Source organism: Camelina sativa, chromosome 12 (assembly GCF_030686135.1).
Source record: "Camelina sativa cultivar CO46 ecotype springtype chromosome 12, ASM3068613v1".
Classification (NCBI taxonomy): domain Eukaryota; kingdom Viridiplantae; phylum Streptophyta; class Magnoliopsida; order Brassicales; family Brassicaceae; genus Camelina; species Camelina sativa.
Window position 1 is genome coordinate 31613838 of NC_141891.1, and position 27165 is coordinate 31641002.

Genomic DNA, 27165 nt, shown 5'->3' on the forward strand with positions numbered 1-27165 from the left:
GGTCTTCGTACCATTGGACCATTCTCGAGGGCAGATTTTGACGTTTGAAGGCAGTTGAGATGTTTTTTTGTGATCCCGACACAATTAGTTACGGCTCCAAAACAGTGTTTGGACATGGTTATCGCTTGTTTTTGGACGTTGGAAGCACGTCCAAGGTGACTAAACCGGTCCGCATATCAAGTGGGACCCACATCGAATGATCCATTCAGTTTTCAAAAAAGAATATATGCGATTGCATGGGATATACTAACGGATGCGATCATACCAGCACTAATGCACCGGATCCCATCAGAACTCCGCAGTTAAGCGCGCTTGGGCGAGAGTAGTACTAGGATGGGTGACTTTCCGGGAAGTCCTCGTGTTGCATCCCTCCCCCCCCCCTTTTTTTTTTTGGTTGTTTCGCAAGACTATAGTACATAGAGAACGTCGTAACTTTCGGACCGTGAGGAACCACGCAACCCATAATACCTTTTTGAAAAGCCCCAAGAGAGCTTCTGGCAAGGCAATGGGTCTTTGTACCATTGGACCATTCTCGAGGGCAGATTTTGACGTTTGAAGGCAGTTAAGATGTTTTTTTGTGATCCCGACACAATTAGTTACGGCTCCAAAACAGTGTTTGGACATGGTTATCGCTTGTTTTTGGACGTTGGAAGCACGTCCAAGGTGACTAAACCGGTCCGCATATCAAGTGGGACCCACATCGAATGATCCATTCAGTTTTCAAAAAAGGATATATGCGATTGCATGGGATATACTAACGGATGCGATCATACCAGCACTAATGCACCGGATCCCATCAGAACTCCGCAGTTAAGCGCGCTTGGGCGAGAGTAGTACTAGGATGGGTGACCTCCCGGGAAGTCCTCGTGTTGCATCCCTCCCTCCCCCCCCCCCCTTTTTTTTTTTTTGGTTGTTTCGCAAGACTATAGTACATAGAGAACGTCGTAACTTTCAGACCGTGAGGAACCACGCAACCCATAATACCTTTTTGAAAAGCCCCAAGAGAGCTTCTGGTAAGGCAATGGGTCTTCGTACCATTGGACCATTCTCGAGGGCAGATTTTGACGTTTGAAGGCAGTTGAGATGTTTTTTTGTGATCCCGACACAATTAGTTACGGCTCCAAAACAGTGTTTGGACATGGTTATCACTTGTTTTTGGACGTTGGAAGCACGTCCAAGGTGACTAAACCGGTCCGCATATCAAGTGGGACCCACATCGAATGATCCATTCAGTTTTCAAAAAAGTATATATGCGATTGCATGGGATATACTAACGGATGCGATCATACCAGCACTAATGCACCGGATCCCATCAGAACTCCGCAGTTAAGCGTGCTTGGGCGAGAGTAGTACTAGGATGGGTGACCTCCCGGGAAGTCCTCGTGTTGCATCCCTCCCTCCCCCCCCCCCCCCTTTTTTTTTTTTTGGTTGTTTCCCAAGACTATAGTACATAGAGAACGTCGTAACTTTCAGACCGTGAGGAACCACGCAACCCATAATACCTTTTTGAAAAGCCCCAAGAGAGCTTCTGGTAAGGCAATGGGTCTTCGTACCATTGGACCATTCTCGAGGGCAGATTTTGACGTTTGAAGGCAGTTGAGATGTTTTTTTGTGATCCCGACACAATTAGTTACGGCTCCAAAACAGTGTTTGGACATGGTTATCGCTTGTTTTTGGACGTTGGAAGCACGTCCAAGGTGACTAAACCGGTCCGCATATCAAGTGGGACCCACATCGAATGATCCATTCAGTTTTCAAAAAAGAATATATGCGATTGCATGGGATATACTAACGGATGCGATCATACCAGCACTAATGCACCGGATCCCATCAGAACTCCGCAGTTAAGCGCGCTTGGGCGAGAGTAGTACTAGGATGGGTGACTTTCCGGGAAGTCCTCGTGTTGCATCCCTCCCCCCCCCCTTTTTTTTTTTGGTTGTTTCGCAAGACTATAGTACATAGAGAACGTCGTAACTTTCGGACCGTGAGGAACCACGCAACCCATAATACCTTTTTGAAAAGCCCCAAGAGAGCTTCTGGCAAGGCAATGGGTCTTTGTACCATTGGACCATTCTCGAGGGCAGATTTTGACGTTTGAAGGCAGTTAAGATGTTTTTTTGTGATCCCGACACAATTAGTTACGGCTCCAAAACAGTGTTTGGACATGGTTATCGCTTGTTTTTGGACGTTGGAAGCACGTCCAAGGTGACTAAACCGGTCCGCATATCAAGTGGGACCCACATCGAATGATCCATTCAGTTTTCAAAAAAGGATATATGCGATTGCATGGGATATACTAACGGATGCGATCATACCAGCACTAATGCACCGGATCCCATCAGAACTCCGCAGTTAAGCGCGCTTGGGCGAGAGTAGTACTAGGATGGGTGACTTTCCGGGAAGTCCTCGTGTTGCATCCCTCCCCCCCCCCCCTTTTTTTTTTTGGTTGTTTCGCAAGACTATAGTACATAGAGAACGTCGTAACTTTCGGACCGTGAGGAACCACGCAACCCATAATACCTTTTTGAAAAGCCCCAAGAGAGCTTCTGGCAAGGCAATGGGTCTTTGTACCATTGGACCATACTCGAGGGCAGATTTTGACGTTTGAAGGCAGTTAAGATGTTTTTTTGTGATCCCGACACAATTAGTTACGGCTCCAAAACAGTGTTTGGACATGGTTATTGCTTGTTTTTGGACGTTGGAAGCACGTCCAAGGTGACTAAACCGGTCCGCATATCAAGTGGGACCCACATCGAATGATCCATTCAGTTTTCAAAAAAGAATATATGCGATTGCATGGGATATACTAACGGATGCGATCATACCAGCACTAATGCACCGGATCCCATCAGAACTCCGCAGTGAAGCGTACTTGGGCGAGAGGAGTACTAGGATGGGTGACTTTCCGGGAAGTCCTCGTGTTGCATTCCTCCCCCCCCCTTTTTTTTTTTTTTTGGTTGTTTCGCAATACTATAGTACATAGAGAACGTCGTAACTTTCAGACCGTGAGGAACCACGCAACCCATAATACCTTTTTGAAAAGCCCCAAGAGAGCTTCTGGCAAGGCAATGGGTCTTCGTACCATTGGACCATTCTCGAGGGCAGATTTTGACGTTTGAAGGCAGTTAAGATGTTTTTTTGTGATCCCGACACAATTAGTTACGGCTCTAAAACAGTGTTTGGACATGGTTATCGCTTGTTTTTGGACGTTGGAAGCACGTCCAAGGTGACTAAACCGGTCCGCATATCAAGTGGGACCCACATCGAATGATCCATTCAGTTTTCAAAAAAGGATATATGCGATTGCATGGGATATACTAACGGATGCGATCATACCAGCACTAATGCACCGGATCCCATCAGAACTCCGCAGTTAAGCGTGCTTGGGCGAGAGTAGTACTAGGATGGGTGACCTCCCGGGAAGTCCTCGTGTTGCATCCCTCCCTCCCCCCCCCCCCCCCCTTTTTTTTTTTTTGGTTGTTTCCCAAGACTATAGTACATAGAGAACGTCGTAACTTTCAGACCGTGAGGAACCACGCAACCCATAATACCTTTTTGAAAAGCCCCAAGAGAGCTTCTGGTAAGGCAATGGGTCTTCGTACCATTGGACCATTCTCGAGGGCAGATTTTGACGTTTGAAGGCAGTTGAGATGTTTTTTTGTGATCCCGACACAATTAGTTACGGCTCCAAAACAGTGTTTGGACATGGTTATCGCTTGTTTTTGGACGTTGGAAGCACGTCCAAGGTGACTAAACCGGTCCGCATATCAAGTGGGACCCACATCGAATGATCCATTCAGTTTTCAAAAAAGAATATATGCGATTGCATGGGATATACTAACGGATGCGATCATACCAGCACTAATGCACCGGATCCCATCAGAACTCCGCAGTTAAGCGCGCTTGGGCGAGAGTAGTACTAGGATGGGTGACTTTCCGGGAAGTCCTCGTGTTGCATCCCTCCCCCCCCCCTTTTTTTTTTTGGTTGTTTCGCAAGACTATAGTACATAGAGAACGTCGTAACTTTCGGACCGTGAGGAACCACGCAACCCATAATACCTTTTTGAAAAGCCCCAAGAGAGCTTCTGGCAAGGCAATGGGTCTTTGTACCATTGGACCATTCTCGAGGGCAGATTTTGACGTTTGAAGGCAGTTAAGATGTTTTTTTGTGATCCCGACACAATTAGTTACGGCTCCAAAACAGTGTTTGGACATGGTTATCGCTTGTTTTTGGACGTTGGAAGCACGTCCAAGGTGACTAAACCGGTCCGCATATCAAGTGGGACCCACATCGAATGATCCATTCAGTTTTCAAAAAAGGATATATGCGATTGCATGGGATATACTAACGGATGCGATCATACCAGCACTAATGCACCGGATCCCATCAGAACTCCGCAGTTAAGCGCGCTTGGGCGAGAGTAGTACTAGGATGGGTGACCTCCCGGGAAGTCCTCGTGTTGCATCCCTCCCTCCCCCCCCCCCTTTTTTTTTTTTTGGTTGTTTCGCAAGACTATAGTACATAGAGAACGTCGTAACTTTCAGACCGTGAGGAACCACGCAACCCATAATACCTTTTTGAAAAGCCCCAAGAGAGCTTCTGGTAAGGCAATGGGTCTTCGTACCATTGGACCATTCTCGAGGGCAGATTTTGACGTTTGAAGGCAGTTGAGATGTTTTTTTGTGATCCCGACACAATTAGTTACGGCTCCAAAACAGTGTTTGGACATGGTTATCACTTGTTTTTGGACGTTGGAAGCACGTCCAAGGTGACTAAACCGGTCCGCATATCAAGTGGGACCCACATCGAATGATCCATTCAGTTTTCAAAAAAGTATATATGCGATTGCATGGGATATACTAACGGATGCGATCATACCAGCACTAATGCACCGGATCCCATCAGAACTCCGCAGTTAAGCGTGCTTGGGCGAGAGTAGTACTAGGATGGGTGACCTCCCGGGAAGTCCTCGTGTTGCATCCCTCCCTCCCCCCCCCCCCCCCTTTTTTTTTTTTTGGTTGTTTCCCAAGACTATAGTACATAGAGAACGTCGTAACTTTCAGACCGTGAGGAACCACGCAACCCATAATACCTTTTTGAAAAGCCCCAAGAGAGCTTCTGGTAAGGCAATGGGTCTTCGTACCATTGGACCATTCTCGAGGGCAGATTTTGACGTTTGAAGGCAGTTGAGATGTTTTTTTGTGATCCCGACACAATTAGTTACGGCTCCAAAACAGTGTTTGGACATGGTTATCGCTTGTTTTTGGACGTTGGAAGCACGTCCAAGGTGACTAAACCGGTCCGCATATCAAGTGGGACCCACATCGAATGATCCATTCAGTTTTCAAAAAAGAATATATGCGATTGCATGGGATATACTAACGGATGCGATCATACCAGCACTAATGCACCGGATCCCATCAGAACTCCGCAGTTAAGCGCGCTTGGGCGAGAGTAGTACTAGGATGGGTGACTTTCCGGGAAGTCCTCGTGTTGCATCCCTCCCCCCCCCCTTTTTTTTTTTGGTTGTTTCGCAAGACTATAGTACATAGAGAACGTCGTAACTTTCGGACCGTGAGGAACCACGCAACCCATAATACCTTTTTGAAAAGCCCCAAGAGAGCTTCTGGCAAGGCAATGGGTCTTTGTACCATTGGACCATTCTCGAGGGCAGATTTTGACGTTTGAAGGCAGTTAAGATGTTTTTTTGTGATCCCGACACAATTAGTTACGGCTCCAAAACAGTGTTTGGACATGGTTATCGCTTGTTTTTGGACGTTGGAAGCACGTCCAAGGTGACTAAACCGGTCCGCATATCAAGTGGGACCCACATCGAATGATCCATTCAGTTTTCAAAAAAGGATATATGCGATTGCATGGGATATACTAACGGATGCGATCATACCAGCACTAATGCACCGGATCCCATCAGAACTCCGCAGTTAAGCGCGCTTGGGCGAGAGTAGTACTAGGATGGGTGACTTTCCGGGAAGTCCTCGTGTTGCATCCCTCCCCCCCCCCCCCTTTTTTTTTTTGGTTGTTTCGCAAGACTATAGTACATAGAGAACGTCGTAACTTTCGGACCGTGAGGAACCACGCAACCCATAATACCTTTTTGAAAAGCCCCAAGAGAGCTTCTGGCAAGGCAATGGGTCTTTGTACCATTGGACCATACTCGAGGGCAGATTTTGACGTTTGAAGGCAGTTAAGATGTTTTTTTGTGATCCCGACACAATTAGTTACGGCTCCAAAACAGTGTTTGGACATGGTTATTGCTTGTTTTTGGACGTTGGAAGCACGTCCAAGGTGACTAAACCGGTCCGCATATCAAGTGGGACCCACATCGAATGATCCATTCAGTTTTCAAAAAAGAATATATGCGATTGCATGGGATATACTAACGGATGCGATCATACCAGCACTAATGCACCGGATCCCATCAGAACTCCGCAGTGAAGCGTACTTGGGCGAGAGGAGTACTAGGATGGGTGACTTTCCGGGAAGTCCTCGTGTTGCATTCCTCCCCCCCCCTTTTTTTTTTTTTTTGGTTGTTTCGCAATACTATAGTACATAGAGAACGTCGTAACTTTCAGACCGTGAGGAACCACGCAACCCATAATACCTTTTTGAAAAGCCCCAAGAGAGCTTCTGGCAAGGCAATGGGTCTTCGTACCATTGGACCATTCTCGAGGGCAGATTTTGACGTTTGAAGGCAGTTAAGATGTTTTTTTATGATCCCGACACAATTAGTTACGGCTCCAAAACAGTGTTTGGACATGGTTATTGCTTGTTTTTGGACGTTGGAAGCACGTCCAAGGTGACTAAACCGGTCCGCATATCAAGTGGGACCCACATCGAATGATCCATTCAGTTTTCAAAAAAGAATATATGCGATTGCATGGGATATACTAACGGATGCGATCATACCAGCACTAATGCACCGGATCCCATCAGAACTCCGCAGTGAAGCGTGCTTGGGCGAGAGTAGTACTAGGATGGGTGACTTTCCGGGAAGTCCTCGTGTTGCATTCCTCCCCCCCCCTTTTTTTTTTTTTTTGGTTGTTTCGCAATACTATAGTACATAGAGAACGTCGTAACTTTCAGACCGTGAGGAACCACGCAACCCATAATACCTTTTTGAAAAGCCCCAAGAGAGCTTCTGGCAAGGCAATGGGTCTTCGTACCATTGGACCATTCTCGAGGGCAGATTTTGACGTTTGAAGGCAGTTAAGATGTTTTTTTGTGATCCCGACACAATTAGTTACGGCTCCAAAACAGTGTTTGGACATGGTTATCGCTTGTTTTTGGACGTTGGAAGCACGTCCAAGGTGACTAAACCGGTCCGCATATCAAGTGGGACCCACATCGAATGATCCATTCAGTTTTCAAAAAAGGATATATGCGATTGCATGGGATATACTAACGGATGCGATCATACCAGCACTAATGCACCGGATCCCATCAGAACTCCGCAGTTAAGCGTGCTTGGGCGAGAGTAATACTAGGATGGGTGACCTCCCGGGAAGTCCTCGTGTTGCATCCCTCCCCCCCCCCTTTTTTTTTTTGGTTATTTCGCAAGACTATAGTACATAGAAAACGTCGTAACTTTCGGACCGTGAGGAACCACGCAACCCATAATACCTTTTTGAAAAGCCCCAAGAGAGCTTCTGGCAAGGCAATGGGTCTTTGTACCATCGGACCATTCTCGAGGGCAGATTTTGACGTTTGAAGGCAGTTAAGATGTTTTTTTGTGATCCCGACACAATTAGTTACGGCTCCAAAACAGTGTTTGGACATGGTTATTGCTTGTTTTTGGACGTTGGAAGCACGTCCAAGGTGACTAAACCGGTCCGCATATCAAGTGGGACCCACATCGAATGATCCATTCAGTTTTCAAAAAAGAATATATGCGATTGCATGGGATATACTAACGGATGCAATCATACCAGCACTAATGCACCGGATCCCATCAGAACTCCGCAGTGAAGCGTGCTTGGGCGAGAGTAGTACTAGGATGGGTGACTTTCCGGGAAGTCCTCGTGTTGCATTCCTCCCCCCCCCTTTTTTTTTTTTTTGGTTGTTTCGCAATACTATAGTACATAGAGAACGTCGTAACTTTCAGACCGTGAGGAACCACGCAACCCATAATACCTTTTTGAAAAGCCCCAAGAGAGCTTCTGGCAAGGCAATGGGTCTTCGTACCATTGGACCATTCTCGAGGGCAGATTTTGACGTTTGAAGGCAGTTAAGATGTTTTTTTATGATCCCGACACAATTAGTTACGGCTCCAAAACAGTGTTTGGACATGGTTATTGCTTGTTTTTGGACGTTGGAAGCACGTCCAAGGTGACTAAACCGGTCCGCATATCAAGTGGGACCCACATCGAATGATCCATTCAGTTTTCAAAAAAGAATATATGCGATTGCATGGGATATACTAACGGATGCGATCATACCAGCACTAATGCACCGGATCCCATCAGAACTCCGCAGTGAAGCGTGCTTGGGCGAGAGTAGTACTAGGATGGGTGACTTTCCGGGAAGTCCTCGTGTTGCATTCCTCCCCCCCCCCCTTTTTTTTTTTTTTTGGTTGTTTCGCAATACTATAGTACATAGAGAACGTCGTAACTTTCAGACCGTGAGGAACCACGCAACCCATAATACCTTTTTGAAAAGCCCCAAGAGAGCTTCTGGCAAGGCAATGGGTCTTCGTACCATTGGACCATTCTCGAGGGCAGATTTTGACGTTTGAAGGCAGTTAAGATGTTTTTTTGTGATCCCGACACAATTAGTTACGGCTCCAAAACAGTGTTTGGACATGGTTATCGCTTGTTTTTGGACGTTGGAAGCACGTCCAAGGTGACTAAACCGGTCCGCATATCAAGTGGGACCCACATCGAATGATCCATTCAGTTTTCAAAAAAGAATATATGCGATTGCATGGGAAATACTAACGGATGCGATCATACCAGCACTAATGCACCGGATCCCATCAGAACTCCGCAGTGAAGCGTGCTTGGGCGAGAGTAATACTAGGATGGGTGACCTGCCGGGAAGTCCTCGTGTTGCATTCCTCCCCCCCCCCCTTTTTTTTTTTTTTTGGTTGTTTCGCAATACTATAGTACATAGAGAACGTCGTAACTTTCAGACCGTGAGGAACCACGCAACCCATAATACCTTTTTGAAAAGCCCCAAGAGAGCTTCTGGCAAGGCAATGGGTCTTCGTACCATCGGACCATTCTCGAGGGCAGATTTTGACGTTTGAAGGCAGTTAAGATGTTTTTTTGTGATCCCGACACAATTAGTTACGGCTCCAAAACAGTGTTTGGACATGGTTATCGCTTGTTTTTGGACGTTGGAAGCACGTCCAAGGTGACTAAACCGGTCCGCATATCAAGTGGGACCCACATCGAATGATCCATTCAGTTTTCAAAAAAGAATATATGCGATTGCATGGGATATACTAACGGATGCGATCATACCAGCACTAATGCACCGGATCCCATCAGAACTCCGCAGTGAAGCGTGCTTGGGCGAGAGTAGTACTAGGATGGGTGACTTTCCGGGAAGTCCTCGTGTTGCATTCCTCCCCCCCCCTTTTTTTTTTTTTTTGGTTGTTTCGCAATACTATAGTACATAGAGAACGTCGTAACTTTCAGACCGTGAGGAACCACGCAACCCATAATACCTTTTTGAAAAGCCCCAAGAGAGCTTCTGGCAAGGCAATGGGTCTTCGTACCATTGGACCATTCTCGAGGGCAGATTTTGACGTTTGAAGGCAGTTAAGATGTTTTTTTGTGATCCCGACACAATTAGTTACGGCTCCAAAACAGTGTTTGGACATGGTTATTGCTTGTTTTTGGACGTTGGAAGCACGTCCAAGGTGACTAAACCGGTCCGCATATCAAGTGGGACCCACATCGAATGATCCATTCAGTTTTCAAAAAAGAATATATGCGATTGCATGGGATATACTAACGGATGCGATCATACCAGCACTAATGCACCGGATCCCATCAGAACTCCGCAGTGAAGCGTGCTTGGGCGAGAGTAGTACTAGGATGGGTGACTTTCCGGGAAGTCCTCGTGTTGCATTCCTCCCCCCCCCCTTTTTTTTTTTTTTTGGTTGTTTCGCAATACTATAGTACATAGAGAACGTCGTAACTTTCAGACCGTGAGGAACCACGCAACCCATAATACCTTTTTGAAAAGCCCCAAGAGAGCTTCTGGCAAGGCAATGGGTCTTCGTACCATTGGACCATTCTCGAGGGCAGATTTTGACGTTTGAAGGCAGTTAAGATGTTTTTTTGTGATCCCGACACAATTAGTTACGGCTCCAAAACAGTGTTTGGACATGGTTATTGCTTGTTTTTGGACGTTGGAAGCACGTCCAAGGTGACTAAACCGGTCCGCATATCAAGTGGGACCCACATCGAATGATCCATTCAGTTTTCAAAAAAGAATATATGCGATTGCATGGGATATACTAACGGATGCGATCATACCAGCACTAATGCACCGGATCCCATCAGAACTCCGCAGTGAAGCGTGCTTGGGCGAGAGTAGTACTAGGATGGGTGACTTTCCGGGAAGTCCTCGTGTTGCATTCCTCCCCCCCCCTTTTTTTTTTTTTTTGGTTGTTTCGCAATACTATAGTACATAGAGAACGTCGTAACTTTCAGACCGTGAGGAACCACGCAACCCATAATACCTTTTTGAAAAGCCCCAAGAGAGCTTCTGGCAAGGCAATGGGTCTTCGTACCATTGGACCATTCTCGAGGGCAGATTTTGACGTTTGAAGGCAGTTAAGATGTTTTTTTGTGATCCCGACACAATTAGTTACGGCTCCAAAACAGTGTTTGGACATGGTTATCGCTTGTTTTTGGACGTTGGAAGCACGTCCAAGGTGACTAAACCGGTCCGCATATCAAGTGGGACCCACATCGAATGATCCATTCAGTTTTCAAAAAAGGATATATGCGATTGCATGGGATATACTAACGGATGCGATCATACCAGCACTAATGCACCGGATCCCATCAGAACTCCGCAGTTAAGCGTGCTTGGGCGAGAGTAATACTAGGATGGGTGACCTCCCGGGAAGTCCTCGTGTTGCATTCCTCCCCCCCCCTTTTTTTTTTTGGTTATTTCGCAAGACTATAGTACATAGAAAACGTCGTAACTTTCGGACCGTGAGGAACCACGCAACCCATAGTACCTTTTTGAAAAGCCCCAAGAGAGCTTCTGGCAAGGCAATGGGTCTTTGTACCATCGGACCATTCTCGAGGGCAGATTTTGACGTTTGAAGGCAGTTAAGATGTTTTTTTGTGATCCCGACACAATTAGTTACGGCTCCAAAACAGTGTTTGGACATGGTTATTGCTTGTTTTTGGACGTTGGAAGCACGTCCAAGGTGACTAAACCGGTCCGCATATCAAGTGGGACCCACATCGAATGATCCATTCAGTTTTCAAAAAAGAATATATGCGATTGCATGGGATATACTAACGGATGCGATCATACCAGCACTAATGCACCGGATCCCATCAGAACTCCGCAGTGAAGCGTGCTTGGGCGAGAGTAATACTAGGATGGGTGACCTGCCGGGAAGTCCTCGTGTTGCATTCCTCCCCCCCCCCCTTTTTTTTTTTTTTTGGTTGTTTCGCAATACTATAGTACATAGAGAACGTCGTAACTTTCAGACCGTGAGGAACCACGCAACCCATAATACCTTTTTGAAAAGCCCCAAGAGAGCTTCTGGCAAGGCAATGGGTCTTCGTACCATCGGACCATTCTCGAGGGCAGATTTTGACGTTTGAAGGCAGTTAAGATGTTTTTTTGTGATCCCGACACAATTAGTTACGGCTCCAAAACAGTGTTTGGACATGGTTATCGCTTGTTTTTGGACGTTGGAAGCACGTCCAAGGTGACTAAACCGGTCCGCATATCAAGTGGGACCCACATCGAATGATCCATTCAGTTTTCAAAAAAGAATATATGCGATTGCATGGGATATACTAACGGATGCGATCATACCAGCACTAATGCACCGGATCCCATCAGAACTCCGCAGTGAAGCGTGCTTGGGCGAGAGTAGTACTAGGATGGGTGACTTTCCGGGAAGTCCTCGTGTTGCATTCCTCCCCCCCCCTTTTTTTTTTTTTTTGGTTGTTTCGCAATACTATAGTACATAGAGAACGTCGTAACTTTCAGACCGTGAGGAACCACGCAACCCATAATACCTTTTTGAAAAGCCCCAAGAGAGCTTCTGGCAAGGCAATGGGTCTTCGTACCATTGGACCATTCTCGAGGGCAGATTTTGACGTTTGAAGGCAGTTAAGATGTTTTTTTGTGATCCCGACACAATTAGTTATGGCTCCAAAACAGTGTTTGGACATGGTTATTGCTTGTTTTTGGACGTTGGAAGCACGTCCAAGGTGACTAAACCGGTCCGCATATCAAGTGGGACCCACATCGAATGATCCATTCAGTTTTCAAAAAAGAATATATGCGATTGCATGGGATATACTAACGGATGCGATCATACCAGCACTAATGCACCGGATCCCATCAGAACTCCGCAGTGAAGCGTGCTTGGGCGAGAGTAGTACTAGGATGGGTGACTTTCCGGGAAGTCCTCGTGTTGCATTCCTCCCCCCCCCTTTTTTTTTTTTTTTGGTTGTTTCGCAATACTATAGTACATAGAGAACGTCGTAACTTTCAGACCGTGAGGAACCACGCAACCCATAATACCTTTTTGAAAAGCCCCAAGAGAGCTTCTGGCAAGGCAATGGGTCTTCGTACCATTGGACCATTCTCGAGGGCAGATTTTGACGTTTGAAGGCAGTTAAGATGTTTTTTTGTGATCCCGACACAATTAGTTACGGCTCCAAAACAGTGTTTGGACATGGTTATCGCTTGTTTTTGGACGTTGGAAGCACGTCCAAGGTGACTAAACCGGTCCGCATATCAAGTGGGACCCACATCGAATGATCCATTCAGTTTTCAAAAAAGGATATATGCGATTGCATGGGATATACTAACGGATGCGATCATACCAGCACTAATGCACCGGATCCCATCAGAACTCCGCAGTTAAGCGTGCTTGGGCGAGAGTAATACTAGGATGGGTGACCTCCCGGGAAGTCCTCGTGTTGCATTCCTCCCCCCCCCTTTTTTTTTTTGGTTATTTCGCAAGACTATAGTACATAGAAAACGTCGTAACTTTCGGACCGTGAGGAACCACGCAACCCATAGTACCTTTTTGAAAAGCCCCAAGAGAGCTTCTGGCAAGGCAATGGGTCTTTGTACCATCGGACCATTCTCGAGGGCAGATTTTGACGTTTGAAGGCAGTTAAGATGTTTTTTTGTGATCCCGACACAATTAGTTACGGCTCCAAAACAGTGTTTGGACATGGTTATTGCTTGTTTTTGGACGTTGGAAGCACGTCCAAGGTGACTAAACCGGTCCGCATATCAAGTGGGACCCACATCGAATGATCCATTCAGTTTTCAAAAAAGAATATATGCGATTGCATGGGATATACTAACGGATGCGATCATACCAGCACTAATGCACCGGATCCCATCAGAACTCCGCAGTGAAGCGTGCTTGGGCGAGAGTAATACTAGGATGGGTGACCTGCCGGGAAGTCCTCGTGTTGCATTCCTCCCCCCCCCCCTTTTTTTTTTTTTTTGGTTGTTTCGCAATACTATAGTACATAGAGAACGTCGTAACTTTCAGACCGTGAGGAACCACGCAACCCATAATACCTTTTTGAAAAGCCCCAAGAGAGCTTCTGGCAAGGCAATGGGTCTTCGTACCATCGGACCATTCTCGAGGGCAGATTTTGACGTTTGAAGGCAGTTAAGATGTTTTTTTGTGATCCCGACACAATTAGTTACGGCTCCAAAACAGTGTTTGGACATGGTTATCGCTTGTTTTTGGACGTTGGAAGCACGTCCAAGGTGACTAAACCGGTCCGCATATCAAGTGGGACCCACATCGAATGATCCATTCAGTTTTCAAAAAAGAATATATGCGATTGCATGGGATATACTAACGGATGCGATCATACCAGCACTAATGCACCGGATCCCATCAGAACTCCGCAGTGAAGCGTGCTTGGGCGAGAGTAGTACTAGGATGGGTGACTTTCCGGGAAGTCCTCGTGTTGCATTCCTCCCCCCCCCTTTTTTTTTTTTTTTGGTTGTTTCGCAATACTATAGTACATAGAGAACGTCGTAACTTTCAGACCGTGAGGAACCACGCAACCCATAATACCTTTTTGAAAAGCCCCAAGAGAGCTTCTGGCAAGGCAATGGGTCTTCGTACCATTGGACCATTCTCGAGGGCAGATTTTGACGTTTGAAGGCAGTTAAGATGTTTTTTTGTGATCCCGACACAATTAGTTATGGCTCCAAAACAGTGTTTGGACATGGTTATTGCTTGTTTTTGGACGTTGGAAGCACGTCCAAGGTGACTAAACCGGTCCGCATATCAAGTGGGACCCACATCGAATGATCCATTCAGTTTTCAAAAAAGAATATATGCGATTGCATGGGATATACTAACGGATGCGATCATACCAGCACTAATGCACCGGATCCCATCAGAACTCCGCAGTGAAGCGTGCTTGGGCGAGAGTAGTACTAGGATGGGTGACTTTCCGGGAAGTCCTCGTGTTGCATTCCTCCCCCCCCCTTTTTTTTTTTTTTTGGTTGTTTCGCAATACTATAGTACATAGAGAACGTCGTAACTTTCAGACCGTGAGGAACCACGCAACCCATAATACCTTTTTGAAAAGCCCCAAGAGAGCTTCTGGCAAGGCAATGGGTCTTCGTACCATTGGACCATTCTCGAGGGCAGATTTTGACGTTTGAAGGCAGTTAAGATGTTTTTTTGTGATCCCGACACAATTAGTTACGGCTCCAAAACAGTGTTTGGACATGGTTATCGCTTGTTTTTGGACGTTGGAAGCACGTCCAAGGTGACTAAACCGGTCCGCATATCAAGTGGGACCCACATCGAATGATCCATTCAGTTTTCAAAAAAGGATATATGCGATTGCATGGGATATACTAACGGATGCGATCATACCAGCACTAATGCACCGGATCCCATCAGAACTCCGCAGTTAAGCGTGCTTGGGCGAGAGTAATACTAGGATGGGTGACCTCCCGGGAAGTCCTCGTGTTGCATTCCTCCCCCCCCCTTTTTTTTTTTGGTTATTTCGCAAGACTATAGTACATAGAAAACGTCGTAACTTTCGGACCGTGAGGAACCACGCAACCCATAGTACCTTTTTGAAAAGCCCCAAGAGAGCTTCTGGCAAGGCAATGGGTCTTTGTACCATCGGACCATTCTCGAGGGCAGATTTTGACGTTTGAAGGCAGTTAAGATGTTTTTTTGTGATCCCGACACAATTAGTTACGGCTCCAAAACAGTGTTTGGACATGGTTATTGCTTGTTTTTGGACGTTGGAAGCACGTCCAAGGTGACTAAACCGGTCCGCATATCAAGTGGGACCCACATCGAATGATCCATTCAGTTTTCAAAAAAGAATATATGCGATTGCATGGGATATACTAACGGATGCGATCATACCAGCACTAATGCACCGGATCCCATCAGAACTCCGCAGTGAAGCGTGCTTGGGCGAGAGTAGTACTAGGATGGGTGACTTTCCGGGAAGTCCTCGTGTTGCATTCCTCCCCCCCCCTTTTTTTTTTTTTTTGGTTGTTTCGCAATACTATAGTACATAGAGAACGTCGTAACTTTCAGACCGTGAGGAACCACGCAACCCATAATACCTTTTTGAAAAGCCCCAAGAGAGCTTCTGGCAAGGCAATGGGTCTTCGTACCATTGGACCATTCTCGAGGGCAGATTTTGACGTTTGAAGGCAGTTAAGATGTTTTTTTGTGATCCCGACACAATTAGTTACGGCTCCAAAACAGTGTTTGGACATGGTTATTGCTTGTTTTTGGACGTTGGAAGCACGTCCAAGGTGACTAAACCGGTCCGCATATCAAGTGGGACCCACATCGAATGATCCATTCAGTTTTCAAAAAAGAATATATGCGATTGCATGGGATATACTAACGGATGCGATCATACCAGCACTAATGCACCGGATCCCATCAGAACTCCGCAGTGAAGCGTGCTTGGGCGAGAGTAGTACTAGGATGGGTGACTTTCCGGGAAGTCCTCGTGTTGCATTCCTCCCCCCCCCTTTTTTTTTTTTTTTGGTTGTTTCGCAATACTATAGTACATAGAGAACGTCGTAACTTTCAGACCGTGAGGAACCACGCAACCCATAATACCTTTTTGAAAAGCCCCAAGAGAGCTTCTGGCAAGGCAATGGGTCTTCGTACCATTGGACCATTCTCGAGGGCAGATTTTGACGTTTGAAGGCAGTTAAGATGTTTTTTTGTGATCCCGACACAATTAGTTACGGCTCCAAAACAGTGTTTGGACATGGTTATCGCTTGTTTTTGGACGTTGGAAGCACGTCCAAGGTGACTAAACCGGTCCGCATATCAAGTGGGACCCACATCGAATGATCCATTCAGTTTTCAAAAAAGGATATATGCGATTGCATGGGATATACTAACGGATGCGATCATACCAGCACTAATGCACCGGATCCCATCAGAACTCCGCAGTTAAGCGTGCTTGGGCGAGAGTAATACTAGGATGGGTGACCTCCCGGGAAGTCCTCGTGTTGCATTCCTCCCCCCCCCTTTTTTTTTTTGGTTATTTCGCAAGACTATAGTACATAGAAAACGTCGTAACTTTCGGACCGTGAGGAACCACGCAACCCATAGTACCTTTTTGAAAAGCCCCAAGAGAGCTTCTGGCAAGGCAATGGGTCTTTGTACCATCGGACCATTCTCGAGGGCAGATTTTGACGTTTGAAGGCAGTTAAGATGTTTTTTTGTGATCCCGACACAATTAGTTACGGCTCCAAAACAGTGTTTGGACATGGTTATTGCTTGTTTTTGGACGTTGGAAGCACGTCCAAGGTGACTAAACCGGTCCGCATATCAAGTGGGACCCACATCGAATGATCCATTCAGTTTTCAAAAAAGAATATATGCGATTGCATGGGATATACTAACGGATGCGATCATACCAGCACTAATGCACCGGATCCCATCAGAACTCCGCAGTGAAGCGTGCTTGGGCGAGAGTAGTACTAGGATGGGTGACTTTCCGGGAAGTCCTCGTGTTGCATTCCTCCCCCCCCCTTTTTTTTTTTTTTTGGTTGTTTCGCAATACTATAGTACATAGAGAACGTCGTAACTTTCAGACCGTGAGGAACCACGCAACCCATAATACCTTTTTGAAAAGCCCCAAGAGAGCTTCTGGCAAGGCAATGGGTCTTCGTACCATTGGACCATTCTCGAGGGCAGATTTTGACGTTTGAAGGCAGTTAAGATGTTTTTTTGTGATCCCGACACAATTAGTTACGGCTCCAAAACAGTGTTTGGACATGGTTATTGCTTGTTTTTGGACGTTGGAAGCACGTCCAAGGTGACTAAACCGGTCCGCATATCAAGTGGGACCCACATCGAATGATCCATTCAGTTTTCAAAAAAGAATATATGCGATTGCATGGGATATACTAACGGATGCGATCATACCAGCACTAATGCACCGGATCCCATCAGAACTCCGCAGTGAAGCGTGCTTGGGCGAGAGTAGTACTAGGATGGGTGACTTTCCGGGAAGTCCTCGTGTTGCATTCCTCCCCCCCCCTTTTTTTTTTTTTTTTGGTTGTTTCGCAATACTATAGTACATAGAGAACGTCGTAACTTTCAGACCGTGAGGAACCACGCAACCCATAATACCTTTTTGAAAAGCCCCAAGAGAGCTTCTGGCAAGGCAATGGGTCTTCGTACCATTGGACCATTCTCGAGGGCAGATTTTGACGTTTGAAGGCAGTTAAGATGTTTTTTTGTGATCCCGACACAATTAGTTACGGCTCCAAAACAGTGTTTGGACATGGTTATCGCTTGTTTTTGGACGTTGGAAGCACGTCCAAGGTGACTAAACCGGTCCGCATATCAAGTGGGACCCACATCGAATGATCCATTCAGTTTTCAAAAAAGGATATATGCGATTGCATGGGATATACTAACGGATGCGATCATACCAGCACTAATGCACCGGATCCCATCAGAACTCCGCAGTTAAGCGTGCTTGGGCGAGAGTAATACTAGGATGGGTGACCTCCCGGGAAGTCCTCGTGTTGCATTCCTCCCCCCCCCTTTTTTTTTTTGGTTATTTCGCAAGACTATAGTACATAGAAAACGTCGTAACTTTCGGACCGTGAGGAACCACGCAACCCATAGTACCTTTTTGAAAAGCCCCAAGAGAGCTTCTGGCAAGGCAATGGGTCTTTGTACCATCGGACCATTCTCGAGGGCAGATTTTGACGTTTGAAGGCAGTTAAGATGTTTTTTTGTGATCCCGACACAATTAGTTACGGCTCCAAAACAGTGTTTGGACATGGTTATTGCTTGTTTTTGGACGTTGGAAGCACGTCCAAGGTGACTAAACCGGTCCGCATATCAAGTGGGACCCACATCGAATGATCCATTCAGTTTTCAAAAAAGAATATATGCGATTGCATGGGATATACTAACGGATGCGATCATACCAGCACTAATGCACCGGATCCCATCAGAACTCCGCAGTGAAGCGTGCTTGGGCGAGAGTAGTACTAGGATGGGTGACTTTCCGGGAAGTCCTCGTGTTGCATTCCTCCCCCCCCCTTTTTTTTTTTTTTTGGTTGTTTCGCAATACTATAGTACATAGAGAACGTCGTAACTTTCAGACCGTGAGGAACCACGCAACCCATAATACCTTTTTGAAAAGCCCCAAGAGAGCTTCTGGCAAGGCAATGGGTCTTCGTACCATTGGACCATTCTCGAGGGCAGATTTTGACGTTTGAAGGCAGTTAAGATGTTTTTTTGTGATCCCGACACAATTAGTTACGGCTCCAAAACAGTGTTTGGACATGGTTATTGCTTGTTTTTGGACGTTGGAAGCACGTCCAAGGTGACTAAACCGGTCCGCATATCAAGTGGGACCCACATCGAATGATCCATTCAGTTTTCAAAAAAGAATATATGCGATTGCATGGGATATACTAACGGATGCGATCATACCAGCACTAATGCACCGGATCCCATCAGAACTCCGCAGTGAAGCGTGCTTGGGCGAGAGTAGTACTAGGATGGGTGACTTTCCGGGAAGTCCTCGTGTTGCATTCCTCCCCCCCCCTTTTTTTTTTTTTTTTGGTTGTTTCGCAATACTATAGTACATAGAGAACGTCGTAACTTTCAGACCGTGAGGAACCACGCAACCCATAATACCTTTTTGAAAAGCCCCAAGAGAGCTTCTGGCAAGGCAATGGGTCTTCGTACCATTGGACCATTCTCGAGGGCAGATTTTGACGTTTGAAGGCAGTTAAGATGTTTTTTTGTGATCCCGACACAATTAGTTACGGCTCCAAAACAGTGTTTGGACATGGTTATCGCTTGTTTTTGGACGTTGGAAGCACGTCCAAGGTGACTAAACCGGTCCGCATATCAAGTGGGACCCACATCGAATGATCCATTCAGTTTTCAAAAAAGGATATATGCGATTGCATGGGATATACTAACGGATGCGATCATACCAGCACTAATGCACCGGATCCCATCAGAACTCCGCAGTTAAGCGTGCTTGGGCGAGAGTAATACTAGGATGGGTGACCTCCCGGGAAGTCCTCGTGTTGCATCCCTCCCCCCCCCCTTTTTTTTTTTGGTTATTTCGCAAGACTATAGTACATAGAAAACGTCGTAACTTTCGGACCGTGAGGAACCACGCAACCCATAGTACCTTTTTGAAAAGCCCCAAGAGAGCTTCTGGCAAGGCAATGGGTCTTTGTACCATCGGACCATTCTCGAGGGCAGATTTTGACGTTTGAAGGCAGTTAAGATGTTTTTTTGTGATCCCGACACAATTAGTTACGGCTCCAAAACAGTGTTTGGACATGGTTATTGCTTGTTTTTGGACGTTGGAAGCACGTCCAAGGTGACTAAACCGGTCCGCATATCAAGTGGGACCCACATCGAATGATCCATTCAGTTTTCAAAAAAGAATATATGCGATTGCATGGGATATACTAACGGATGCGATCATACCAGCACTAATGCACCGGATCCCATCAGAACTCCGCAGTGAAGCGTGCTTGGGCGAGAGTAGTACTAGGATGGGTGACTTTCCGGGAAGTCCTCGTGTTGCATTCCTCCCCCCCCCTTTTTTTTTTTTTTTGGTTGTTTCGCAATACTATAGTACATAGAGAACGTCGTAACTTTCAGACCGTGAGGAACCACGCAACCCATAATACCTTTTTGAAAAGCCCCAAGAGAGCTTCTGGCAAGGCAATGGGTCTTCGTACCATTGGACCATTCTCGAGGGCAGATTTTGACGTTTGAAGGCAGTTAAGATGTTTTTTTGTGATCCCGACACAATTAGTTACGGCTCCAAAACAGTGTTTGGACATGGTTATTGCTTGTTTTTGGACGTTGGAAGCACGTCCAAGGTGACTAAACCGGTCCGCATATCAAGTGGGACCCACATCGAATGATCCATTCAGTTTTCAAAAAAGAATATATGCGATTGCATGGGATATACTAACGGATGCGATCATACCAGCACTAATGCACCGGATCCCATCAGAACTCCGCAGTGAAGCGTGCTTGGGCGAGAGTAGTACTAGGATGGGTGACTTTCCGGGAAGTCCTCGTGTTGCATTCCTCCCCCCCCCTTTTTTTTTTTTTTTTGGTTGTTTCGCAATACTATAGTACATAGAGAACGTCGTAACTTTCAGACCGTGAGGAACCACGCAACCCATAATACCTTTTTGAAAAGCCCCAAGAGAGCTTCTGGCAAGGCAATGGGTCTTCGTACCATTGGACCATTCTCGAGGGCAGATTTTGACGTTTGAAGGCAGTTAAGATGTTTTTTTGTGATCCCGACACAATTAGTTACGGCTCCAAAACAGTGTTTGGACATGGTTATTGCTTGTTTTTGGACGTTGGAAGCACGTCCAAGGTGACTAAACCGGTCCGCATATCAAGTGGGACCCACATCGAATGATCCATTCAGTTTTCAAAAAAGAATATATGCGATTGCATGGGATATACTAACGGATGCGATCATACCAGCACTAATGCACCGGATCCCATCAGAACTCCGCAGTGAAGCGTGCTTGGGCGAGAGTAGTACTAGGATGGGTGACTTTCCGGGAAGTCCTCGTGTTGCATTCCTCCCCCCCCCTTTTTTTTTTTTTTTTGGTTGTTTCGCAATACTATAGTACATAGAGAACGTCGTAACTTTCAGACCGTGAGGAACCACGCAACCCATAATACCTTTTTGAAAAGCCCCAAGAGAGCTTCTGGCAAGGCAATGGGTCTTCGTACCATTGGACCATTCTCGAGGGCAGATTTTGACGTTTGAAGGCAGTTAAGATGTTTTTTTGTGATCCCGACACAATTAGTTACGGCTCCAAAACAGTGTTTGGACATGGTTATTGCTTGTTTTTGGACGTTGGAAGCACGTCCAAGGTGACTAAACCGGTCCGCATATCAAGTGGGACCCACATCGAATGATCCATTCAGTTTTCAAAAAAGAATATATGCGATTGCATGGGATATACTAACGGATGCGATCATACCAGCACTAATGCACCGGATCCCATCAGAACTCCGCAGTGAAGCGTGCTTGGGCGAGAGTAGTACTAGGATGGGTGACTTTCCGGGAAGTCCTCGTGTTGCATTCCTCCCCCCCCCTTTTTTTTTTTTTTTGGTTGTTTCGCAATACTATAGTACATAGAGAACGTCGTAACTTTCAGACCGTGAGGAACCACGCAACCCATAATACCTTTTTGAAAAGCCCCAAGAGAGCTTCTGGCAAGGCAATGGGTCTTCGTACCATTGGACCATTCTCGAGGGCAGATTTTGACGTTTGAAGGCAGTTAAGATGTTTTTTTGTGATCCCGACACAATTAGTTACGGCTCCAAAACAGTGTTTGGACATGGTTATCGCTTGTTTTTGGACGTTGGAAGCACGTCCAAGGTGACTAAACCGGTCCGCATATCAAGTGGGACCCACATCGAATGATCCATTCAGTTTTCAAAAAAGGATATATGCGATTGCATGGGATATACTAACGGATGCGATCATACCAGCACTAATGCACCGGATCCCATCAGAACTCCGCAGTTAAGCGTGCTTGGGCGAGAGTAATACTAGGATGGGTGACCTCCCGGGAAGTCCTCGTGTTGCATCCCTCCCCCCCCCCCTTTTTTTTTTTGGTTATTTCGCAAGACTATAGTACATAGAAAACGTCGTAACTTTCGGACCGTGAGGAACCACGCAACCCATAATACCTTTTTGAAAAGCCCCAAGAGAGCTTCTGGCAAGGCAATGGGTCTTTGTACCATCGGACCATTCTCGAGGGCAGATTTTGACGTTTGAAGGCAGTTAAGATGTTTTTTTGTGATCCCGACACAATTAGTTACGGCTCCAAAACAGTGTTTGGACATGGTTATTGCTTGTTTTTGGACGTTGGAAGCACGTCCAAGGTGACTAAACCGGTCCGCATATCAAGTGGGACCCACATCGAATGATCCATTCAGTTTTCAAAAAAGAATATATGCGATTGCATGGGATATACTAACGGATGCGATCATACCAGCACTAATGCACCGGATCCCATCAGAACTCCGCAGTGAAGCGTGCTTGGGCGAGAGTAGTACTAGGATGGGTGACTTTCCGGGAAGTCCTCGTGTTGCATTCCTCCCCCCCCCTTTTTTTTTTTTTTTGGTTGTTTCGCAATACTATAGTACATAGAGAACGTCGTAACTTTCGGACCGTGAGGAACCACGCAACCCATAATACCTTTTTGAAAAGCCCCAAGAGAGCTTCTGGCAAGGCAATGGGTCTTTGTACCATCGGACCATTCTCGAGGGCAGATTTTGACGTTTGAAGGCAGTTAAGATGTTTTTTTGTGATCCCGACACAATTAGTTACGGCTCCAAAACAGTGTTTGGACATGGTTATTGCTTGTTTTTGGACGTTGGAAGCACGTCCAAGGTGACTAAACCGGTCCGCATATCAAGTGGGACCCACATCGAATGATCCATTCAGTTTTCAAAAAAGAATATATGCGATTGCATGGGATATACTAACGGATGCGATCATACCAGCACTAATGCACCGGATCCCATCAGAACTCCGCAGTGAAGCGTGCTTGGGCGAGAGTAGTACTAGGATGGGTGACTTTCCGGGAAGTCCTCGTGTTGCATTCCTCCCCCCCCCCTTTTTTTTTTTGGTTATTTCGCAAGACTATAGTACATAGAAAACGTCGTAACTTTCGGACCGTGAGGAACCACGCAACCCATAATACCTTTTTGAAAAGCCCCAAGAGAGCTTCTGGCAAGGCAATGGGTCTTTGTACCATCGGACCATTCTCGAGGGCAGATTTTGACGTTTGAAGGCAGTTAAGATGTTTTTTTGTGATCCCGACACAATTAGTTACGGCTCCAAAACAGTGTTTGGACATGGTTATTGCTTGTTTTTGGACGTTGGAAGCACGTCCAAGGTGACTAAACCGGTCCGCATATCAAGTGGGACCCACATCGAATGATCCATTCAGTTTTCAAAAAAGAATATATGCGATTGCATGGGATATACTAACGGATGCGATCATACCAGCACTAATGCACCGGATCCCATCAGAACTCCGCAGTGAAGCGTGCTTGGGCGAGAGTAGTACTAGGATGGGTGACTTTCCGGGAAGTCCTCGTGTTGCATTCCTCCCCCCCCCTTTTTTTTTTTTTTTGGTTGTTTCGCAATACTATAGTACATAGAGAACGTCGTAACTTTCAGACCGTGAGGAACCACGCAACCCATAATACCTTTTTGAAAAGCCCCAAGAGAGCTTCTGGCAAGGCAATGGGTCTTCGTACCATTGGACCATTCTCGAGGGCAGATTTTGACGTTTGAAGGCAGTTAAGATGTTTTTTTGTGATCCCGACACAATTAGTTACGGCTCCAAAACAGTGTTTGGACATGGTTATCGCTTGTTTTTGGACGTTGGAAGCACGTCCAAGGTGACTAAACCGGTCCGCATATCAAGTGGGACCCACATCGAATGATCCATTCAGTTTTCAAAAAAGGATATATGCGATTGCATGGGATATACTAACGGATGCGATCATACCAGCACTAATGCACCGGATCCCATCAGAACTCCGCAGTGAAGCGTGCTTGGGCGAGAGTAATACTAGGATGGGTGACCTCCCGGGAAGTCCTCGTGTTGCATCCCTCCCCCCCCCCTTTTTTTTTTTGGTTATTTCGCAAGACTATAGTACATAGAAAACGTCGTAACTTTCGGACCGTGAGGAACCACGCAACCCATAATACCTTTTTGAAAAGCCCCAAGAGAGCTTCTGGCAAGGCAATGGGTCTTTGTACCATCGGACCATTCTCGAGGGCAGATTTTGACGTTTGAAGGCAGTTAAGATGTTTTTTTGTGATCCCGACACAATTAGTTACGGCTCCAAAACAGTGTTTGGACATGGTTATTGCTTGTTTTTGGACGTTGGAAGCACGTCCAAGGTGACTAAACCGGTCCGCATATCAAGTGGGACCCACATCGAATGATCCATTCAGTTTTCAAAAAAGAATATATGCGATTGCATGGGATATACTAACGGATGCGATCATACCAGCACTAATGCACCGGATCCCATCAGAACTCCGCAGTGAAGCGTGCTTGGGCGAGAGTAGTACTAGGATGGGTGACTTTCCGGGAAGTCCTCGTGTTGCATTCCTCCCCCCCCCTTTTTTTTTTTTTTTGGTTGTTTCGCAATACTATAGTACATAGAGAACGTCGTAACTTTCAGACCGTGAGGAACCACGCAACCCATAATACCTTTTTGAAAAGCCCCAAGAGAGCTTCTGGCAAGGCAATGGGTCTTCGTACCATTGGACCATTCTCGAGGGCAGATTTTGACGTTTGAAGGCAGTTAAGATGTTTTTTTGTGATCCCGACACAATTAGTTACGGCTCCAAAACAGTGTTTGGACATGGTTATTGCTTGTTTTTGGACGTTGGAAGCACGTCCAAGGTGACTAAACCGGTCCGCATATCAAGTGGGACCCACATCGAATGATCCATTCAGTTTTCAAAAAAGAATATATGCGATTGCATGGGATATACTAACGGATGCGATCATACCAGCACTAATGCACCGGATCCCATCAGAACTCCGCAGTGAAGCGTGCTTGGGCGAGAGTAGTACTAGGATGGTTGACTTTCCGGGAAGTCCTCGTGTTGCATTCCTCCCCCCCCCTTTTTTTTTTTTTTTGGTTGTTTCGCAATACTATAGTACATAGAGAACGTCGTAACTTTCAGACCGTGAGGAACCACGCAACCCATAATACCTTTTTGAAAAGCCCCAAGAGAGCTTCTGGCAAGGCAATGGGTCTTCGTACCATTGGACCATTCTCGAGGGCAGATTTTGACGTTTGAAGGCAGTTAAGATGTTTTTTTGTGATCCCGACACAATTAGTTACGGCTCCAAAACAGTGTTTGGACATGGTTATCGCTTGTTTTTGGACGTTGGAAGCACGTCCAAGGTGACTAAACCGGTCCGCATATCAAGTGGGACCCACATCGAATGATCCATTCAGTTTTCAAAAAAGGATATATGCGATTGCATGGGATATACTAACGGATGCGATCATACCAGCACTAATGCACCGGATCCCATCAGAACTCCGCAGTTAAGCGTGCTTGGGCGAGAGTAATACTAGGATGGGTGACCTCCCGGGAAGTCCTCGTGTTGCATCCCTCCCCCCCCCCCTTTTTTTTTTTGGTTATTTCGCAAGACTATAGTACATAGAAAACGTCGTAACTTTCGGACCGTGAGGAACCACGCAACCCATAATACCTTTTTGAAAAGCCCCAAGAGAGCTTCTGGCAAGGCAATGGGTCTTTGTACCATCGGACCATTCTCGAGGGCAGATTTTGACGTTTGAAGGCAGTTAAGATGTTTTTTTGTGATCCCGACACAATTAGTTACGGCTCCAAAACAGTGTTTGGACATGGTTATTGCTTGTTTTTGGACGTTGGAAGCACGTCCAAGGTGACTAAACCGGTCCGCATATCAAGTGGGACCCACATCGAATGATCCATTCAGTTTTCAAAAAAGAATATATGCGATTGCATGGGATATACTAACGGATGCGATCATACCAGCACTAATGCACCGGATCCCATCAGAACTCCGCAGTGAAGCGTGCTTGGGCGAGAGTAGTACTAGGATGGGTGACTTTCCGGGAAGTCCTCGTGTTGCATTCCTCCCCCCCCCCTTTTTTTTTTTTTTTGGTTGTTTCGCAATACTATAGTACATAGAGAACGTCGTAACTTTCAGACCGTGAGGAACCACGCAACCCATAATACCTTTTTGAAAAGCCCCAAGAGAGCTTCTGGCAAGGCAATGGGTCTTCGTACCATTGGACCATTCTCGAGGGCAGATTTTGACGTTTGAAGGCAGTTAAGATGTTTTTTTGTGATCCCGACACAATTAGTTACGGCTCCAAAACAGTGTTTGGACATGGTTATCGCTTGTTTTTGGACGTTGGAAGCACGTCCAAGGTGACTAAACCGGTCCGCATATCAAGTGGGACCCACATCGAATGATCCATTCAGTTTTCAAAAAAGGATATATGCGATTGCATGGGATATACTAACGGATGCGATCATACCAGCACTAATGCACCGGATCCCATCAGAACTCCGCAGTGAAGCGTGCTTGGGCGAGAGTAATACTAGGATGGGTGACCTCCCGGGAAGTCCTCGTGTTGCATCCCTCCCCCCCCCCCTTTTTTTTTTTGGTTGTTTCGCAAGACTATAGTACATAGAAAACGTCGTAACTTTCGGACCGTGAGGAACCACGCAACCCATAATACCTTTTTGAAAAGCCCCAAGAGAGCTTCTGGCAAGGCAATGGGTCTTTGTACCATCGGACCATTCTCGAGGGCAGATTTTGACGTTTGAAGGCAGTTAAGATGTTTTTTTGTGATCCCGACACAATTA

At 46.2% G+C, this 27165-nt stretch overlaps 53 non-coding genes across 53 annotated transcripts; all 53 read left to right on the plus strand.

Moving 5' to 3' along the window:
• Positions 1-251: 251 nt before the first annotated feature.
• On the plus strand, positions 252-370 carry LOC147932356 (5S ribosomal RNA). Its single transcript, XR_015576156.1, has one exon. It is a non-coding gene; the product is annotated as a 5S ribosomal RNA (ribosomal RNA).
• A 389-nt stretch (positions 371-759) lies between these two features.
• Positions 760-878, plus strand: LOC147932357 (5S ribosomal RNA). Its single transcript, XR_015575713.1, has one exon. It is a non-coding gene; the product is annotated as a 5S ribosomal RNA (ribosomal RNA).
• Positions 879-1275: 397 nt separating this feature from the next.
• Positions 1276-1394, plus strand: LOC147932358 (5S ribosomal RNA). Its single transcript, XR_015576373.1, has one exon. It is a non-coding gene; the product is annotated as a 5S ribosomal RNA (ribosomal RNA).
• A 399-nt stretch (positions 1395-1793) lies between these two features.
• LOC147932359 (5S ribosomal RNA) lies at positions 1794-1912 on the plus strand. Its single transcript, XR_015576158.1, has one exon. It is a non-coding gene; the product is annotated as a 5S ribosomal RNA (ribosomal RNA).
• A 389-nt stretch (positions 1913-2301) lies between these two features.
• Positions 2302-2420, plus strand: LOC147932360 (5S ribosomal RNA). Its single transcript, XR_015576159.1, has one exon. It is a non-coding gene; the product is annotated as a 5S ribosomal RNA (ribosomal RNA).
• A 391-nt stretch (positions 2421-2811) lies between these two features.
• Positions 2812-2930, plus strand: LOC147932361 (5S ribosomal RNA). Its single transcript, XR_015576598.1, has one exon. It is a non-coding gene; the product is annotated as a 5S ribosomal RNA (ribosomal RNA).
• Positions 2931-3322: 392 nt separating this feature from the next.
• LOC147932362 (5S ribosomal RNA) lies at positions 3323-3441 on the plus strand. Its single transcript, XR_015576384.1, has one exon. It is a non-coding gene; the product is annotated as a 5S ribosomal RNA (ribosomal RNA).
• Positions 3442-3842: 401 nt separating this feature from the next.
• On the plus strand, positions 3843-3961 carry LOC147932363 (5S ribosomal RNA). The gene has a single exon (XR_015576160.1). It is a non-coding gene; the product is annotated as a 5S ribosomal RNA (ribosomal RNA).
• A 389-nt stretch (positions 3962-4350) lies between these two features.
• LOC147932364 (5S ribosomal RNA) lies at positions 4351-4469 on the plus strand. The gene has a single exon (XR_015575714.1). It is a non-coding gene; the product is annotated as a 5S ribosomal RNA (ribosomal RNA).
• A 396-nt stretch (positions 4470-4865) lies between these two features.
• Positions 4866-4984, plus strand: LOC147932365 (5S ribosomal RNA). The gene has a single exon (XR_015576395.1). It is a non-coding gene; the product is annotated as a 5S ribosomal RNA (ribosomal RNA).
• A 400-nt stretch (positions 4985-5384) lies between these two features.
• On the plus strand, positions 5385-5503 carry LOC147932366 (5S ribosomal RNA). The gene has a single exon (XR_015576162.1). It is a non-coding gene; the product is annotated as a 5S ribosomal RNA (ribosomal RNA).
• Positions 5504-5892: 389 nt separating this feature from the next.
• Positions 5893-6011, plus strand: LOC147932367 (5S ribosomal RNA). Its single transcript, XR_015576163.1, has one exon. It is a non-coding gene; the product is annotated as a 5S ribosomal RNA (ribosomal RNA).
• Positions 6012-6403: 392 nt separating this feature from the next.
• LOC147932368 (5S ribosomal RNA) lies at positions 6404-6522 on the plus strand. Its single transcript, XR_015576599.1, has one exon. It is a non-coding gene; the product is annotated as a 5S ribosomal RNA (ribosomal RNA).
• A 392-nt stretch (positions 6523-6914) lies between these two features.
• LOC147932369 (5S ribosomal RNA) lies at positions 6915-7033 on the plus strand. The gene has a single exon (XR_015576038.1). It is a non-coding gene; the product is annotated as a 5S ribosomal RNA (ribosomal RNA).
• A 392-nt stretch (positions 7034-7425) lies between these two features.
• LOC147932370 (5S ribosomal RNA) lies at positions 7426-7544 on the plus strand. Its single transcript, XR_015575744.1, has one exon. It is a non-coding gene; the product is annotated as a 5S ribosomal RNA (ribosomal RNA).
• Positions 7545-7933: 389 nt separating this feature from the next.
• LOC147932371 (5S ribosomal RNA) lies at positions 7934-8052 on the plus strand. Its single transcript, XR_015576170.1, has one exon. It is a non-coding gene; the product is annotated as a 5S ribosomal RNA (ribosomal RNA).
• Positions 8053-8443: 391 nt separating this feature from the next.
• LOC147932372 (5S ribosomal RNA) lies at positions 8444-8562 on the plus strand. The gene has a single exon (XR_015576039.1). It is a non-coding gene; the product is annotated as a 5S ribosomal RNA (ribosomal RNA).
• A 394-nt stretch (positions 8563-8956) lies between these two features.
• Positions 8957-9075, plus strand: LOC147932373 (5S ribosomal RNA). The gene has a single exon (XR_015576367.1). It is a non-coding gene; the product is annotated as a 5S ribosomal RNA (ribosomal RNA).
• A 394-nt stretch (positions 9076-9469) lies between these two features.
• Positions 9470-9588, plus strand: LOC147932374 (5S ribosomal RNA). The gene has a single exon (XR_015576040.1). It is a non-coding gene; the product is annotated as a 5S ribosomal RNA (ribosomal RNA).
• A 392-nt stretch (positions 9589-9980) lies between these two features.
• Positions 9981-10099, plus strand: LOC147932375 (5S ribosomal RNA). The gene has a single exon (XR_015576041.1). It is a non-coding gene; the product is annotated as a 5S ribosomal RNA (ribosomal RNA).
• Positions 10100-10492: 393 nt separating this feature from the next.
• On the plus strand, positions 10493-10611 carry LOC147932376 (5S ribosomal RNA). The gene has a single exon (XR_015576042.1). It is a non-coding gene; the product is annotated as a 5S ribosomal RNA (ribosomal RNA).
• Positions 10612-11003: 392 nt separating this feature from the next.
• On the plus strand, positions 11004-11122 carry LOC147932377 (5S ribosomal RNA). The gene has a single exon (XR_015575880.1). It is a non-coding gene; the product is annotated as a 5S ribosomal RNA (ribosomal RNA).
• Positions 11123-11510: 388 nt separating this feature from the next.
• On the plus strand, positions 11511-11629 carry LOC147932378 (5S ribosomal RNA). The gene has a single exon (XR_015576368.1). It is a non-coding gene; the product is annotated as a 5S ribosomal RNA (ribosomal RNA).
• A 394-nt stretch (positions 11630-12023) lies between these two features.
• LOC147932379 (5S ribosomal RNA) lies at positions 12024-12142 on the plus strand. Its single transcript, XR_015576043.1, has one exon. It is a non-coding gene; the product is annotated as a 5S ribosomal RNA (ribosomal RNA).
• A 392-nt stretch (positions 12143-12534) lies between these two features.
• LOC147932380 (5S ribosomal RNA) lies at positions 12535-12653 on the plus strand. Its single transcript, XR_015576044.1, has one exon. It is a non-coding gene; the product is annotated as a 5S ribosomal RNA (ribosomal RNA).
• Positions 12654-13045: 392 nt separating this feature from the next.
• LOC147932381 (5S ribosomal RNA) lies at positions 13046-13164 on the plus strand. The gene has a single exon (XR_015575881.1). It is a non-coding gene; the product is annotated as a 5S ribosomal RNA (ribosomal RNA).
• Positions 13165-13552: 388 nt separating this feature from the next.
• LOC147932382 (5S ribosomal RNA) lies at positions 13553-13671 on the plus strand. The gene has a single exon (XR_015576369.1). It is a non-coding gene; the product is annotated as a 5S ribosomal RNA (ribosomal RNA).
• Positions 13672-14065: 394 nt separating this feature from the next.
• LOC147932383 (5S ribosomal RNA) lies at positions 14066-14184 on the plus strand. The gene has a single exon (XR_015576045.1). It is a non-coding gene; the product is annotated as a 5S ribosomal RNA (ribosomal RNA).
• Positions 14185-14576: 392 nt separating this feature from the next.
• LOC147932384 (5S ribosomal RNA) lies at positions 14577-14695 on the plus strand. Its single transcript, XR_015576046.1, has one exon. It is a non-coding gene; the product is annotated as a 5S ribosomal RNA (ribosomal RNA).
• A 392-nt stretch (positions 14696-15087) lies between these two features.
• On the plus strand, positions 15088-15206 carry LOC147932385 (5S ribosomal RNA). Its single transcript, XR_015575883.1, has one exon. It is a non-coding gene; the product is annotated as a 5S ribosomal RNA (ribosomal RNA).
• A 388-nt stretch (positions 15207-15594) lies between these two features.
• Positions 15595-15713, plus strand: LOC147932386 (5S ribosomal RNA). The gene has a single exon (XR_015576047.1). It is a non-coding gene; the product is annotated as a 5S ribosomal RNA (ribosomal RNA).
• A 392-nt stretch (positions 15714-16105) lies between these two features.
• Positions 16106-16224, plus strand: LOC147932387 (5S ribosomal RNA). The gene has a single exon (XR_015576049.1). It is a non-coding gene; the product is annotated as a 5S ribosomal RNA (ribosomal RNA).
• A 392-nt stretch (positions 16225-16616) lies between these two features.
• LOC147932388 (5S ribosomal RNA) lies at positions 16617-16735 on the plus strand. Its single transcript, XR_015575884.1, has one exon. It is a non-coding gene; the product is annotated as a 5S ribosomal RNA (ribosomal RNA).
• A 388-nt stretch (positions 16736-17123) lies between these two features.
• On the plus strand, positions 17124-17242 carry LOC147932389 (5S ribosomal RNA). Its single transcript, XR_015576050.1, has one exon. It is a non-coding gene; the product is annotated as a 5S ribosomal RNA (ribosomal RNA).
• A 392-nt stretch (positions 17243-17634) lies between these two features.
• On the plus strand, positions 17635-17753 carry LOC147932390 (5S ribosomal RNA). The gene has a single exon (XR_015576051.1). It is a non-coding gene; the product is annotated as a 5S ribosomal RNA (ribosomal RNA).
• Positions 17754-18146: 393 nt separating this feature from the next.
• On the plus strand, positions 18147-18265 carry LOC147932391 (5S ribosomal RNA). Its single transcript, XR_015575885.1, has one exon. It is a non-coding gene; the product is annotated as a 5S ribosomal RNA (ribosomal RNA).
• A 388-nt stretch (positions 18266-18653) lies between these two features.
• Positions 18654-18772, plus strand: LOC147932392 (5S ribosomal RNA). The gene has a single exon (XR_015576052.1). It is a non-coding gene; the product is annotated as a 5S ribosomal RNA (ribosomal RNA).
• A 392-nt stretch (positions 18773-19164) lies between these two features.
• LOC147932393 (5S ribosomal RNA) lies at positions 19165-19283 on the plus strand. Its single transcript, XR_015576053.1, has one exon. It is a non-coding gene; the product is annotated as a 5S ribosomal RNA (ribosomal RNA).
• A 393-nt stretch (positions 19284-19676) lies between these two features.
• LOC147932394 (5S ribosomal RNA) lies at positions 19677-19795 on the plus strand. Its single transcript, XR_015575745.1, has one exon. It is a non-coding gene; the product is annotated as a 5S ribosomal RNA (ribosomal RNA).
• A 389-nt stretch (positions 19796-20184) lies between these two features.
• On the plus strand, positions 20185-20303 carry LOC147932395 (5S ribosomal RNA). The gene has a single exon (XR_015576054.1). It is a non-coding gene; the product is annotated as a 5S ribosomal RNA (ribosomal RNA).
• A 392-nt stretch (positions 20304-20695) lies between these two features.
• Positions 20696-20814, plus strand: LOC147932396 (5S ribosomal RNA). Its single transcript, XR_015576055.1, has one exon. It is a non-coding gene; the product is annotated as a 5S ribosomal RNA (ribosomal RNA).
• Positions 20815-21207: 393 nt separating this feature from the next.
• On the plus strand, positions 21208-21326 carry LOC147932397 (5S ribosomal RNA). Its single transcript, XR_015576056.1, has one exon. It is a non-coding gene; the product is annotated as a 5S ribosomal RNA (ribosomal RNA).
• A 393-nt stretch (positions 21327-21719) lies between these two features.
• On the plus strand, positions 21720-21838 carry LOC147932398 (5S ribosomal RNA). The gene has a single exon (XR_015576057.1). It is a non-coding gene; the product is annotated as a 5S ribosomal RNA (ribosomal RNA).
• Positions 21839-22230: 392 nt separating this feature from the next.
• On the plus strand, positions 22231-22349 carry LOC147932399 (5S ribosomal RNA). The gene has a single exon (XR_015575746.1). It is a non-coding gene; the product is annotated as a 5S ribosomal RNA (ribosomal RNA).
• A 390-nt stretch (positions 22350-22739) lies between these two features.
• Positions 22740-22858, plus strand: LOC147932400 (5S ribosomal RNA). The gene has a single exon (XR_015576058.1). It is a non-coding gene; the product is annotated as a 5S ribosomal RNA (ribosomal RNA).
• Positions 22859-23250: 392 nt separating this feature from the next.
• On the plus strand, positions 23251-23369 carry LOC147932401 (5S ribosomal RNA). The gene has a single exon (XR_015576060.1). It is a non-coding gene; the product is annotated as a 5S ribosomal RNA (ribosomal RNA).
• A 389-nt stretch (positions 23370-23758) lies between these two features.
• Positions 23759-23877, plus strand: LOC147932402 (5S ribosomal RNA). Its single transcript, XR_015576061.1, has one exon. It is a non-coding gene; the product is annotated as a 5S ribosomal RNA (ribosomal RNA).
• Positions 23878-24269: 392 nt separating this feature from the next.
• Positions 24270-24388, plus strand: LOC147932403 (5S ribosomal RNA). The gene has a single exon (XR_015576021.1). It is a non-coding gene; the product is annotated as a 5S ribosomal RNA (ribosomal RNA).
• Positions 24389-24777: 389 nt separating this feature from the next.
• Positions 24778-24896, plus strand: LOC147932404 (5S ribosomal RNA). Its single transcript, XR_015576062.1, has one exon. It is a non-coding gene; the product is annotated as a 5S ribosomal RNA (ribosomal RNA).
• Positions 24897-25288: 392 nt separating this feature from the next.
• On the plus strand, positions 25289-25407 carry LOC147932405 (5S ribosomal RNA). The gene has a single exon (XR_015576360.1). It is a non-coding gene; the product is annotated as a 5S ribosomal RNA (ribosomal RNA).
• Positions 25408-25799: 392 nt separating this feature from the next.
• LOC147932406 (5S ribosomal RNA) lies at positions 25800-25918 on the plus strand. The gene has a single exon (XR_015575747.1). It is a non-coding gene; the product is annotated as a 5S ribosomal RNA (ribosomal RNA).
• Positions 25919-26308: 390 nt separating this feature from the next.
• On the plus strand, positions 26309-26427 carry LOC147932407 (5S ribosomal RNA). The gene has a single exon (XR_015576063.1). It is a non-coding gene; the product is annotated as a 5S ribosomal RNA (ribosomal RNA).
• A 393-nt stretch (positions 26428-26820) lies between these two features.
• LOC147932408 (5S ribosomal RNA) lies at positions 26821-26939 on the plus strand. Its single transcript, XR_015576022.1, has one exon. It is a non-coding gene; the product is annotated as a 5S ribosomal RNA (ribosomal RNA).
• The last annotated feature ends 226 nt before the right edge of the window (positions 26940-27165 follow it).